Below are 12,135 nucleotides of genomic sequence, written 5' to 3' on the forward strand. Positions count from 1 at the left end.
TCTCCTGGGAGATGGTCGTTCTGGACACTTATAGGTTAAATTTTGTGTTCCAGTAAACCTTGTCACTTTTATTATTACAAAGTAGAAGGTAAAAAAAAAAGCCATTGCAAATATCATATGTAATGACTTCTGAGAAATACAAACTTTACTTTTGTCAAAAGAAACGTAATAATTTGATGGTGTCAAGCTGAGAACATTAGTAAAAGTAGGGAATATAATATTATCCTGTTGAAGGTATTGACAACAACATAGCTTGGAGCATCTTGGACTTGACCTTGGGTCAGCAATGCTAAGAATGTGACCAGTTACAATCTCTACCTTCAAATTTCAAATGTATTTTGTTAACTTTGCAGATAAAGCTACTAAACTAGAATGCTTTTGGATTTTATAAAGTATTTTTATATCTCTTTCTTTTTTTCTGTTGCTTTGAGTCCTTATAGATTTTCAATGTGATAGTATTCTTTATACCATCTGTAACCCTCATTTTTCCAATATGTTGCCAATGTTGCTTTTCTAGTTACTTCTCCTACAATTGCCTCAAGAAGATGCAGGGAAGGCAAAATAGAAAAATCAGACCCCAGATGCCAAAACGATTTGTGAAAATGCATATATCTGTTAATCTCTCTTTAGACAGCTTTTTGCTAAGTGTATTTATTGTACAATGTTAAATTTGACTGACTTGAAAATGAGTGGCCTTCAGGTCACTTCAGGGCATCTTTTCAGGCCCCTCAAGGTAGAAAAGGGGCAATTATGGCCTTATATCCTGCTAGCTAATGTAAGAAAACAGGTCTTCCAAACTACAAACGTCTGGTTTCTGGAAAAAGTTACTTCTTAGAGCTGACATTGTAAAACTTTTCTAATTGGTCTTTCTTAATCCCTAACAAAAATGAATGGAAATTAAATAGTGTGCAGTACTACAAGGCTCTAAAGGCAGGAAAGATTACTTGTGATTTAGACATTATGTCACTTCTCGGTATGAAGTTGATTGACTGCTTCCAAAATAATTATTCTTGCTTGAATGCCTGAGGAAATATTGATTGCTTTAGAGTTGTGTTTCATCCCATGACTTAATATGGCTAGTGTTTTAGGGCCTTGCTTTGAACAACCTGCTATATTTGGGAATATGAAGAACAAACAGAACTTTCTAACTCACCAAGATCCCCCTGTAACAGTAACCTCAACCATAATCCAATACTCATCAGCTCTGAAAACTGAAAATTATGTTTCAATGTAGGTCCCATTTACATACTGCTAATGGGACGTGACATCCCATTCTACCATGGAGCATGGCAGCTGCAGGTTGGTAATGGTGTGGGCTGTTTTCTTTGCTGAGAGGTGGTGTGTCTCTTCCAGGGATTGATGGATTGCTTCTGCCAACAAAGAACACCAGAATTCCTCACTGGCTAAATGCTAACAGCATAGGATCAGAATTCTTAAGGTAATTCTGAGAAGGAAAATAAATTTTCAACTGTTTATTCTACCTATCATGTCAATCAGCTTTTTAAAAAATTTCTCAGTCTTATAAAATGTATTGCATTTTAAATATCTAACAATTTATTTAGATTTCAGTCATGGAGTCATGTGATTCCTGGATTTAATTTATAAGAAGAGGAAGCTGTGCTTTAGCAAAAATACCTGCTAATGTTGCAACTGCAAAGAAACAGAAGTAGGAAATCCCAAAATAAAGATCGAAAATTTATTTCAAACTAATTAATTAATTTGCATCATGCCTGACTCATAAAACAAGTTTTCATTAGCTGCAAGTGATGCTTTGTTCACATTGCAATTTGCAGTTTAAAGAATTTTAAGAACATGATGTAAACAGCATAACCCCTCAAAAAACGTGAACCAGCTCCAAATAGACTCAATATGTTGGAAAGTGCTGATCTAGACTAAACCAAATTGCTCTTGGACCTATTTGAGTCTACTGAGGAAAAATAATAGCATCTGCTGCAGTACTGATTAAACGCAAAAATGCAAGTTCTAGGTGATCCTCTGTAGATGCATAGATACTAGAGATAAATTTAATAAACTTTTAATAAGTTTCTGGCAATGAGAAGTCTCAAAATATCATCATCCAAATGGTGATGTATGGATTAATGTTCAATTTCTAGTCATCCCAAAAATTCAAGGATCTTCAGATATTTAGCCTGAGTTTGTCATTAAACTGGAAGAATCCCATTTAGGATTGACAGATATCCCATTTAGGATTGTTACATAAGAACACTGCTGACTAACCCTGATACCTTATTACAAATCTGCCCTTAGTGCTGTGTTTCAGTCTTCCATATGGAATTTGGCAGAGTTGTGTTTTACACAACAGTCTGTATTTCATGTCTTAACTGTTAAAGAATTACTCTGTTGCTGCTCTTGTCCTTGATGAATTTCCCTTCGGAAACATATTGTTTAAAGAAACTTTCTTCTTCTAAAAAATCTTTTCTTTCTGGCAGCTTACTCCAGATCATCTCTTCTGTGCTGTCAAGATGATTATAATGAAGTGGGTTGCATTAAAATGATACAGAATAGAAATTCACAATCAGTCTGGCAAAAGTACTCAGGTAGTCATGAAGGGTTGCAGGGGTAGATAGTGGACCAGCAAAACAGAGACTCTCATTATTGCATTTTCTGGTTATTGTTGCTTTATGTGATGTTTTCCTCTTAGCTTCCCTCTTGTGAATCATAAGGATTGTATTTGAGTATTCATGTTTATTTTGCTCAATAGGCTTGTGAATCAAAGTGTTTCTTAGAGGGGAAAGTTTGTTTATGGGGGAAGTCAGATTTTTACTTTGGTACTGTATATTGCTCCAGGAGAGCTAATAACCCCTGCCCACATTCCTACTGGGAAAACAAAAATGATTGTCTGTCGTTATTGTCACAAGATTGGATAAAATTATGTTTTACATGGAATTTGCACCTTTGGGGCCTTTTATTCCTCCATAATGTTTTGTGATTCTTGAGCTTTCAAAAGTGAAAAGAAGAAAACTGAGGAATAGAAACATGCCTACAAAGTTCAGAGCATCTGCCTCAGAGCTCCCAGGACCAACATGTTATATGACATATAAAAATTTTAAGGCAAGTTTCACACTTTTGAAAATAGTTCACTTGCAATAGACAGCCATTTCTGTTCATTCAAGGTTTTGATACAGTATTAGTCCTCTTAATTACTGTTTACCATAAGCAACATAGAAGAACACAGGTTAAGAGGGGAACTCTAGCAGGTAGCAGGATTTTCTTAGAGAGATTATCATATAAGATATATAAGTTTGTATGAAAGAAAGATATATAAGTTTGTATGAAAGAAAGGAGGAAGGGTGGATTCATGAAACTATTGAATTAAGAAAGTGGATAAATTCTCATCCAGTCTAGCATACTTACAATATAGAAATGCTGATGTTTTCAGGCAATTTTGATGAAGATATTTTGCTGATCTCCATGCAAATTTGAGTATTCAGACAGTTTTATGGTATTAGAAGATGATAATTTTCAGAAGTGCTCAATGCTACTGCCATTTAAAATTCAATCAAATCCCTGATGTTTCAGTGTGGCAGTACCCAAGCCTCCAGCACTGTAATTTTTTTGAGACCCACTAATACACAGAACTAGATGACTGTTGTCTCCTGATAGTGTTTGCTGACCTGAGGCATCAATGCTTTTCTCAGGGGACAGTAGCACTACTTGGTTAACAATGTCTTTGGTCTTTGCCCTTCCAGCCTTGGAGGAGGGGTTGCTTATCAGCAAGTTCCTGGGCCACAGTGACCATCCCAGATCCCTCTGGGTGCATACCTGATTTGGCCAGCAGTATTCTGATATAATCTGTCACCTTATTTTCCAGATGTCAACAATGTTCCTGGTTTGATGTGTGTTCAGAGAGAAGAAACAAGCAAAACGTTGCTGAATGCCTGAAGCCTGGTAGATCTGAGTTGTGATCTGTAAGACTCTGAGTGACATAGTCAGCTTTAGCAGGTCATCCTATTCAAAGACACAACCCTCTCAGGAAAATGTTTGGAAAATTATATTTCCCATATGAGTGGAATATATATCTCACGTAAAATCCTGCACCACATCAAATTACGCTGCTTCAGAGGAAGGCAAAGTACCTTCCTTCCTGTAGCAATTTTCTCCAGTTGAAGATATTCAGACCCTATATACTAGTAAACAATCAGGCTATTAATTTTACAACAAAATACAAGGTACTTGATCAAGTCAATTGCTACAAACAAGGAGGTGAAATATTTTCCCAAATGCTCCATAATATTTGCTGTGATTGGATTGTAGTAATAATGTATTTACAGTTACCTGTCTACTGCAAGATAAATAAATTCAGAGCAAGCAAAGTCAGAATTTGAGAACAATACTGGATATCTGGTTAATGCATTTTTATGTAGGTAAAGTACAAACAGAAATACACAAGTTATAAAAGCTAAAGTACTATTTCTCAGAGCAATGTACTAGATTTAATGCATGTAATAGATTATGTCAGGAAGACAGGTTCCTGTTTTGGTCTGACCAAAAATTGTTTAGACTAGACCTATTGACAAACTACAGCTGCAGAAATTTAATCTTCTGTTCATAAGGCTTTCTCTTTAATTGCAGGCTAAGAAGAAGTTTACTTTTGTCTGCTCTTTAGCTAGAACTTCTTATGCATTGCTGTGCTTAGCAGAAGTTCTTCCAGACTCTCTCAAGGTGCCTACAGTCAATGATGGATGAAATTATCTCTGGGTGAAAGAAGAGGTGTATTAGAGTTTATAAAATGGCATGGATTCTCATTAATTGTTTCCATGCCATCACTGTGCTCAGCATGGTGTAAATATGCACCTTGGTTCAAAGAAAGAAGAGGTGTAACTTTATCTGTGAGTAACTTTCTCTGCTTCCATGAGTTAGCAGCTGGCTGTGCATCATGCCTTTTGACATTTATGCTTGTTCCGCTGCCTGCCTAAGACAGTTCATCCAGTAGCTTCCCAGAAAGAACATTTAACAGTACAGTGCAGTGTACCTCCACCTCTGTGCTCATTACACCTTTTTATGAGGCAAAGTGTTCTGTTCCTCAGTGTTCTGTTCCTCAGGGAGCACTTTTGAGGCCAAACTTTTTCTCTCCCATGTTGGCCATGGTTTAATCACTGCGTTTCTGCTACTAATACTTCATTTTGGAATACCCAATTCACTGAACTAATTGCAGAGCTATTTTTCCAGCTCATAGTAAAAGTACAGTGTACAATATTCTTAGCATAAAAGAGCTTACAACCCTCTTACGTAGCCAAAGCAGATTGTTCTTTTGAAATTTCTTCAGAACCACTGCAGCTCAACAGCTTTTGGGTCCAAGTTCCACTAAGTGATGAACAAAACTAGTCTTGGGATCAGGTCTGCAGCCTCTACTCTTGAAAGTTGAACTATATCTTTATACCAATAAATTACCATCTCTAGCACTGAGGCTGACTGTCTCAAAATAACTTTGTCCATACTCTTGATCTCTCTTAGTCTTCAAAACAGAAAAGTTATTTTATAGATTATAGCTTGGAATGTTTATTTGTCCATATTGATTCTCAGACTGTGTCCAGGATTTAGGCAAGGGCTAAATATCTTGAGTCAAAGCTGGGTCAAGCTATAATGTCATTGTAATGGTTTAGATAATTGTGTTTCATTGCCTAGGAATGTTTCTTCATACTGTTCACTAACCTGGGTCTGTCTGCCAGGACAGTTGTATTTCTCATAACCATTTATCAAAAAGCTGCAGGAGCTCGATTCTGTCACATTTCTTTTTCTTCTCCAATTTTCAGCTGTTTAAACTCAGCTAAGATAACAGCCTTGCTATTACTGCTCTTTTATCTCACCAAAATCTGCTGTTGCACCTGTTTCCTTTATGTCTGCACCTTGAATAATGCAGTTATTTCTTCATCCACTCGAGAGTCACAATCACATTTTGTTTTGGGGCTGTTTCCATTTTATTTGTACCTCTCTGGTTTCACTTAACTTCAGAGCAATATAATAGTTCAACTATTTTTTTTCCTGAGTTCATTGCAGAAAGTATTTCTCAGTAGCTGCTTCTTTTACCTAACCAGCATCCATCAATTCTAAGCTGCTGGTTTTCCAGAAATAACACCCCTTTCATTTTTTGTGATTTCTATTCCTCTTCCCCCCACCTCCCCACCTGTATTTTTACACTTATCTGTTCTGCTTATTGCTTAGAATAAGTACAGTCTAAAAAGTACAGTCTAAAATCAGTATGTTCTTCTTTTATTCCTTAGTGCATGGATTTGGAATTCTAACTTTAGATACCTAAGCTGGAATATTGTGTCACCACCATAAATACAGTCCATGCCTAGGAACAGGCTTGCAGTAGGATTTACAAGTTTGTAATTTCTGGTGATATGTTAATCCCACAAAAACCTCATATGAATACTTTATTTTAAAAATTGCCATAAATTATATGAAGTATTTTTAATGCAAGTTTTAGGAAGGTTATCTCAACTTTTTGAATGGAAAATGTATTATTTTATCTACAATGTAGTTTAAGAGTTAAGGACCTCTGAAATGTATGCTGTGAGCTACACAATACCATGACAGTAACCTTGCAAATCCTTACATGGCCCATAAAAAATAGCAATTTTTGCACAGCAATTTATTAGGAATTAATTAGGATTAGGGAACAAATTTGGTGTTCAGTGTGTCTTTACAGTCATTGGTTATTCAAGAATTTTGGCCATCTCAAAAACATGGCATTAAGTATTCCAAATATTCACCTGGAAATCTGCCTTCCAAGCTTCCTTCTGCCTTCCTTCCTTACAAGCTTTTGGCACCACTGAACATTGTATTTTGAATTCTTTTCCATTTCTCATTTTGAATTCAAAAATAGAGGTTTGAGGATTGAAATGGAAAGAATGTTTACTGGAGAAGCTTTGCTTTTGAAAGGTAAAGGAGGAAGCGGTGAAGAATCGAGCAGCCAGTGGTGGAAGGGACCTCAAAAGTTTATCTGGTCCAGCCTCTCACAGATGGGAGCCTAGGTGAGATCATCTATCACCCTGTCCAATCACATCTTGAAAACCTCCAGTATCACTATGCCTAAAGAAAGTAATTTTATGCAACTAAGCTGAAAATTTTACTTTTAAAACTGCAATGGTTGGTGCTCTAAATTTTCTCTATTTAAAAATTTATTTTTAAAGTGGAAAATGAACTTTTATTTGTAACAAAACCAGCAAATTTTTATGAGTCTTGGATAACATTGACAGAAAAGGCATAATCTGCTTAAAGCTTCCACTCCAAAATAAAAAAAATAAAAAAAAAAAAAAAAGAAAAGAAAGAAAAATCATTCAACCAATGGGCATAAGCAAAAATACAATTAAATTCTCTAACTAAGATGAGTGCATTAGACAAAGCAGAGTGAAACATAATTAATTGTATTTATCCTTGATGTATAGAACCAGTGACTTATTTTTAATTAAAGAAAGAGAGGACCTAAATGTATTTGTACATGATAAAATGAGCAGAAAAGGTAAAGGAAAGGGAAGGGAACAATGGAATTCTGCCTATTGTGCTTCTAAGGCTGCCTTTGTTTAGTTCAGATACATTGGCATTTCCTTCCTAAAAGATCGAAGTCCTGTAAGGAGCATATCCCAATAGGTTTCAAGGATTTTGTAGAGAAGGGGAAATTCTAGAGTTTGCCTGCATGCAATATACAGACATGTGAGAGAGCAGTTTCACCTATTGTGGAAACTCCTTTTTGTTTCAATCTCTTTTACTGCTAATCACCCATAAACCAGGGTGCAGAGGGAAGCTGAGAAGACATAGAATATTTTTAATATTCAGATCCTGACATCAAAATAGGGGGTTTGATTTTGGACCATTTTAGAGAATAGTTCTAATCAAATATTATGGTTAGTTTGTGCATTGTACTGAAACTGAATGTGAGGAACTGAGGTGCTGGCAACCAGTCAAAGTTGAATGTACCTATTTGTTATTTGATAAAATGAATGAATGGTTTCCAGCACAGCTTCTGAACTTTTAAGAAAGGTCACTCACTCACTGCAAGGGAAATTGTCTTTCAATCAAGTCCTCTTGCAGCTTTGGCTTGATTTATGTCTTATTGCAAGTATTATCTGAAAATGAAAAAATAACATAATTCCATAAAGGTGTTATTGGAAAATGGAAAATTACATCACTTCTATTATTGCTGACATGAAGCCGAGTTGATCTGTGAATAAAAGTCTTGTAGAGGATCAAAAGCTCACACTGTGTTGTTGCCACCAAAGACGGGTCTCAAGAGAGCATCTCTCTTTGTGGCTACTTTATTTTCAGTGTTCTTGCAGAAAGTCTTTTGTGGCTCTAGGAAAAATGAAGCCTCATTATTGGCCTAAAAAAAAGCTCACAGTTGTGAAAATGTTTTTGGTAATGAGATAAGCCCCAAACAGATTTGAAATAGGGAAGAGGTGTTTGCTGTGTGGTTAAATGAGAAGCCTTCCAAGGCTTAGAAGGCAGAATGGGAGAGGGAAGTACAGGTGAGATGGAAATAAAGGATTAAATTCTGTAAACCAGAGGTGGCTTGGTAGGTGTGGTGGCCTTTTGAATTTGAATGTCCTTTCCACTGCTTAATGTGTGATCCTAGGAAAGCCAGTCAGTCTTTGCTTATCCATTTCCACGTGTGCAATTATCTCACAAAGACAAAGCCATGCCAGGTAATAGAATGCCCAGAATCCACCCAGGAGTTGTAGGAGCCCATCAGGCATGAGCTGGAAGAGTTGTGGCACACTGAGGGCAGAGAATCAGGAAGGTGCTGAGAGAGGTTGTTCAGTATGAGAAGAATGAATCCCAAACACAAGTGTGTATCTGCTGCAGTGCATACACCACGACATTGCAAAAATGACTGCTATGATGTACCCAAACAGATAATTTTTTAAAATTATAAAACAGGTATATCAGAGGCTAAAAATGCTGAAATATCATCAGAAATGGCGAATTTTCAGAGTTTGCTTTCCTAATTTCTTTTTTAAAGGGGCCAAAATGGAAAGAAACATCCTTATCAGTTTGAAGAAAATGCACTGTTTTGAGCAGTTTGCCATTTATTCAGTCTTGTACCTGGGCAGCACCTGAAAACAATATGTTCTGTAGAAGAGCAAATGCATTCTCAGAACAAACTGCATCAGGGAAACCTTTACTACATTGTTACTAAAACATGCCCAGGCTTCACTCCCCACAGCACCTCTGTGAGTCAGCTGCTGTCATCCAGTGACTCTCAAACACATTGAATGAATAAAATGAATATTCTAATCACTGTTTGGAGATGTATACTCAGCCACTAATTCTTTATTCTACACTCATGAATTTTATTGAATTTTATTAGTCATAGTCCAAGCCATAGGTTTTGACTGAAGTTTCCTACTTGGAACTCAAAGAGTTTTTCATTCTACAATATGGGATATTTTGATTATTCATTACTACTAAGGTAGGACAAAAGGCCTTACCTGTCAAATTTCTGTCCATGGGATCTTTACTAATTCTGTTTTACCAATGACACAAAATCTCTGGCTCATGTTTATAGACTGCCTTGTAATTTGTTATTCCAAGATTCCATTCAGCAATAAACATGATTATCAATGTCAGATCTCTCAGGAAACTGCTGTAAGAGGGTTTGAGTATCCCTAGAATTGCAAGATTTTCTCCTTTTTCTCTGAAACACAAGGCAGAAAAAAGGTGCAGAATGAAAGGCCAACATGTGGCTTCTTGACTGACAATGAAGTACCATCAGTAGAGTAAAACTCCTTTAATTTGTGGATTTGGAAGAAAAGAAAGGAGCCTACCATGATTGAGATCACTGTCAAATACATAACTTATCTTTCTCACACAATTTATTCAGAGGAAAATTTCAGTGTGTATGGGAATATGACTAAAACTGATGAGGAACACTGGATCTACACTGAAAAATAGATTACTGACACTTAGCTTCAAACATGGATAATTCCTACACACTACTTGTACAGATGCTGACAGGGAATCTGACATGGGGCTGATGTCTATGCAGCCACAAAAGGAGATAAGAGATCAAAGTTGAGTGAATTTGACTTCTGAACTGGAATTCATCAGAAGTAGTAGCAGCATTTGAAAATTCTACCTGACTGAATTTTTGCTTTACCAATCAAAAATTGAGGAAAGAGTTCCATGTACATGCTATGTACATGAATGACAAAACTGCTTGTCTTTGTTCTCAATGTCTTCCTGACTAGCAGGAATAGAGGAAGCAACTGTGGAGATGGAAGGGAAATATAATTTTCTGTATTGTCTGTCCTTACACTTCATGGGATTTTCTTATTTACTAGTACAGAAAGAATTTGAGAGCAAGGTCTTGTTTGCTAAGATATTATTTTAAATGTCAGGGTAATCTAAACTGAAATGGTATGTTTGGATTTTATATATTAAATGATAACATGGGAAGAACTAGTGATAGGTTATTTAGATGGGGCTGGTTTTGCTAGTTCATTGCAAAATTTTTCCAAACATAGTTCACATGTTACCTGTTTGCATTTAGAAATTGTCAGGCTTTACTTCTACAAATGAAATGGATGTGTGGGTACATTAGCTTTGACATAACACCTAAAATCAGAAGGTACAAGTAATACTTTACACAGAATAAAAGTGGATCTAGCTGCTCAGATATCAAATTCTATGTTGAAACTAAGATATTTGCAGTTCTGTCTTGTAGACCACACATTGTTGACTCAGAGATAGAAGAGAAGCTGTGTCAGTCCTGAGAGAAAAAGCTGAGTCTGTACACAAGTGGAACTATTTCTGTTTTGCACAGATTGACACAGAATGGCATTTGTAGTTTTTCTTTGCTGTAGAACTAGAGAGGTTTAAGAAGGAATTTTCCCTCTAAAACCTATCCTGGCACTGGAGAAATGTCCTTGCAGAAACCAGAACACTGTGCTGAAGAGACAGATTCCTTCTGTGCTAGGCTTTGTGTCACTGCAGTGAATGGCTTATATTTAATGTTATCCTTAAAGCCATTGCTTGGACTTACCTGGGCCTCAGTTGTACTGGGCAAGGGTAATGCAGATTTGTGACACTGACCTCCAGTTCTTCACTATGCAATCATTAAAGACACTGAAATCCCTCTGTAAGGGTAAGTTTCAAACCCTCATTATTACTAGTAAAATTTAAAAAATACTGCCTGAGGATGCTTTATGCAGTGATATATCTGCATAAATTTCAAGCTTTAATTTTGTGAGAAGGGCCTTCCATGGGTAAAGCCAATGGCTACAGAAAAACAGACTTTTCCTTTCCCCTCTCCAAACCTCTTCCTTCAAAAAGTACAGAGGGGAAAAGGGACATAAATGAAAAAGATCATAACATAAGCCTGAATTCCAGTTTGGGGTTTTTTTTTTTTGGTAAGGTTTGGGAGGCTTTCCTGTTCAAAGAGCAAAGAAAGAATTTCAAGTGGGGAAAACCTTGTAATTCTAATAATGTTGACATTCTAGGCTATCTAATTAATTCCTTTTTATGCCTGGGCTGAATGGTCAACTTCAAGTTAAGCAAAAGATCAGGAGCTACTGAAAAGCAAACATTTAGTCCTTCAGCAGGGAGCAGGAAGAGTAGGAGACATTTACACACCACAGGAGCCTTGCAAAGAGACATCTATTCAGAGCTCTGTGCTGAGAGACTGCATTAGTGTTCTCTTTGCTGTGCATGGCTCAGAGCTACAGCAGCAGAGCTGGCTGCTGGCTGAAGAGAGGAGGATGCTCTCCTGGGAGCAGGCAGGGCCAAGGCAGAGCACTCAGAAGGGCTGGGCAGCCAGCAGCACGAAGGCACATCACCTCCACATCAGTAGCAGCCTCAGCTGAGCTTTGTTGGCAGGCCAGAGCTGACAGTCCTCAGCCACGAGGTAGAGTTTACCCAAGACTGAAAGCAAGCAGCTGGCCTTCCTACCTTAGGTGTCCAGACTTCTCTCAGAGAAGTTCCCTAACAACCAGAGTTTTAGAATTTGGTTGCCCTTGATCTTTACTTTTAATGCTGTTCCTGTGTTCTCTAGGTTGAGGATGTATCACAGCTTTTGTGGTCTGTAGGCTGCTGCTTAGTGGTATCACAGTTCTGAGGTGGGTTGGCAGCTCTACAGCTGCAAAGTGTAGTGCTGAGATAGTCTCAAGAAAATGA

The sequence above is a fragment of the Haemorhous mexicanus genome, chromosome 6 (assembly GCF_027477595.1).
Source record: "Haemorhous mexicanus isolate bHaeMex1 chromosome 6, bHaeMex1.pri, whole genome shotgun sequence".
NCBI classification, from domain to species: domain Eukaryota; kingdom Metazoa; phylum Chordata; class Aves; order Passeriformes; family Fringillidae; genus Haemorhous; species Haemorhous mexicanus.